General features: G+C 39.1%; 1 long non-coding RNA gene across 1 annotated transcript; it reads left to right on the top strand.

Moving 5' to 3' along the window:
• On the top strand, positions 1 to 2,069 carry LOC307079625. The gene is made up of 3 exons (XR_013812063.1): positions 1 to 55; positions 182 to 342; positions 1,918 to 2,069. It is a non-coding gene; the product is annotated as an uncharacterized lncRNA (long non-coding RNA).
• Positions 2,070 to 2,451: the final 382 nt, after the last annotated feature.

Raw genomic sequence — 2,451 nt, 5'->3', positions numbered from 1 at the left:
GTCAGAAGGAGGTTCCCTTTTCAGAGATGAAGCTGCACAGATTGAGCTGCAATGGGTATGTACTTCCTAAAGCAATGCAAGGGTCGCATATTAATTTTTCTTTGGGAAAATGTCTCTCTTAAGAGTCTTGTGCACACAAATAAGGGAGTATGACCATAATTTAAATTTTGTTAACTTCAAGGACACCCATGCAGGAATCAGAGAAAGAACAAGAGGGAGGCCAAAGTGATAGTGAGACCGTCAGTGACAGTGTTCCAGTGAGGCCTGGAACATCAGCTGAAAGTGCAGAAGTGCCAGCAGTGATGGTCAACGAGGAGCTGGATAGTAAAGAAGCAGACAGCGGTTTGTGTCATCACGATAGGGTTGCTATAACTGAGCAACTGAAACAAAGTCAATAGAAAAATAACACGATATAATTAGATAAGATAATACAGTTACAGACAATTAACCTCTTAAACCCGAGCGCCCCCGGGGGCGGGGGCAGCTGCACCAACGTGTGCTGTAAACAGCTGTAAACAGCACCACCATGCTCCAACATGTCCATGTTGCATACCCACGTAACGGGAAGAAGCTCGGCTAAAAGCCCATGATAACCATTTTTACCTAAACAAAACACAATTCTAACAACAAGCAACTAAATGAGCCCGTAGCAAAACACGCAAAACGTGCATGCGCGCATACTGGCCGTCGCCGATTTCGCTACTCCATGCCACCCACACAAACTATAGGTCATATGAAAGCTGAGGCTCCACAAATTCCAATGATATCACTCCCATCACTCTACGACGAAAACTCACCGAACTAGCAACCAAAGAAGAGCAAAATAAACAAAACAAATCAAAAACGTTATACAGTGTGATACTTTTGAATGGCGAATGGTGTTTTTTATACATGGATTCGGGTCCCTCGATTTGACGTTCCCTCGACTCTATTGGCTCTTACGGTTCGATAGAGGTGTCAATCATCCAAATTGACCAATGCATACCCACGATATCTTGGGTATATCCAGCAGTGGCATGACAGCCCTTAGTGTTTATAGTTAGTTAGTTATAGTTGTTCAAAGTTGCTGCCAGCGTGTTTATATATATATATCTCTTTATCCCTAGTGATTGTAGTTTTTAGCTGTGTTTTTACCTTTGATTTTACAGTTTGGTTTTATTATATGTATTTCCCAAATATATCTGCTCCAGTTGGAGTCAAACTTCATTTCGATTGTATGGTTTACTTTGACTGGAAAATGTATAGAGCCCTGGGTGAATTTTCAAAACAAGTCAAAAATGTTGAATTTGGATGGAATGAATACCTATAGTGATATGTCAGTGAAATAAAATTAGATTTACAGTCTGGTACCTTAGAAAGGTCAAATGGTGCCCAAATGGCACCATTTAGTCCGCCTGGACCTACCTGTACTAAAACCTCTCTAAAATCACTTTATTCACTTTATTAGCATTTATCCTGGAACAGGGTACTCATTAGATGTTGTTATATGTTTCCCTAAAGGTTCTGGGCTACTATCCCATAGTTTCAAGGTGGTATTCACTCTAAGTAATGTGTTTTCTCTAGGCGAAAATTTAAAATTGACATTTCTTACTATGTTCTAGCAGAATTTACTCTGACACAGTAACATCTATATTGATTCTGACACTTCTGCAGTCCCCTCACAGGTGTTACCTTCTTTTTGAAACCAACTTTATTCATATAGCCCTTGTAGTTGTGGAGGCATACTCTATTCATTTTGGGCATGTCATTTCGGGCAGGAGGCCTGTGAAATAGGCCTAGGGCTTAACAGGTTAATAACATGCAACTGGGTTATATTTTCTAACTGTTCCTATATTTAAATTTTGTTCAGAATGCTGTTTTGCCGTTGTCTTGGATGTCTCTCTGGAATAGATAACATTATTGTTGTTGTTTGTTTAGAATGGAAGCTTATTGAAGAACCGTCTCAAGCTGCCAAAGTTTTCAAAGAGAATCTGCTGAAGGAACATGCATCTGGGACACCACTTCGAATGAAGATGGATGTAAGGGACTCTGAAGAGGACAGGGAACGGGAACTTCTCTTGTTCTATAAACAGCAGCAAGAATGGGCATGTCCACTTCATTGTACTCTTGTTGGTAAGTAATATAAAGTTTGTAAAATAAATGTATAAGTAAAGTTTATACCACTCAAGTATCTTATATGGAATTGTTAAATGGGAGAATGGAATCCAAACAACTATATAATTGATGACCACTAATGAAAATATACCATGCACAATATTCTCCTGTAATCTGAAAGAATCAATATTAAGGATGCTATTCTAGAATTACAGCCAATAGAATATTGACTATTTTTTCCCTTGCTTGTTAAATGTTAACTTATCCAGTTACCTGTATTAGTCAGCCACTGTTTTTCCACTGTGTTATTCTCAGTATTTTATTTCAGGTGATGCTGCTGTCGGAGAGGGAGTGATG

The sequence above is a fragment of the Pollachius pollachius genome (genome assembly GCF_949987615.1).
Source record: "Pollachius pollachius genome assembly, chromosome: 8".
In the NCBI taxonomy this organism is placed as follows: Eukaryota; Metazoa; Chordata; class Actinopteri; order Gadiformes; family Gadidae; genus Pollachius; species Pollachius pollachius.
The sequence above is the reverse complement of the archived record's forward strand: the minus strand, read 5'-3'. Positions and strand labels throughout refer to the sequence as shown.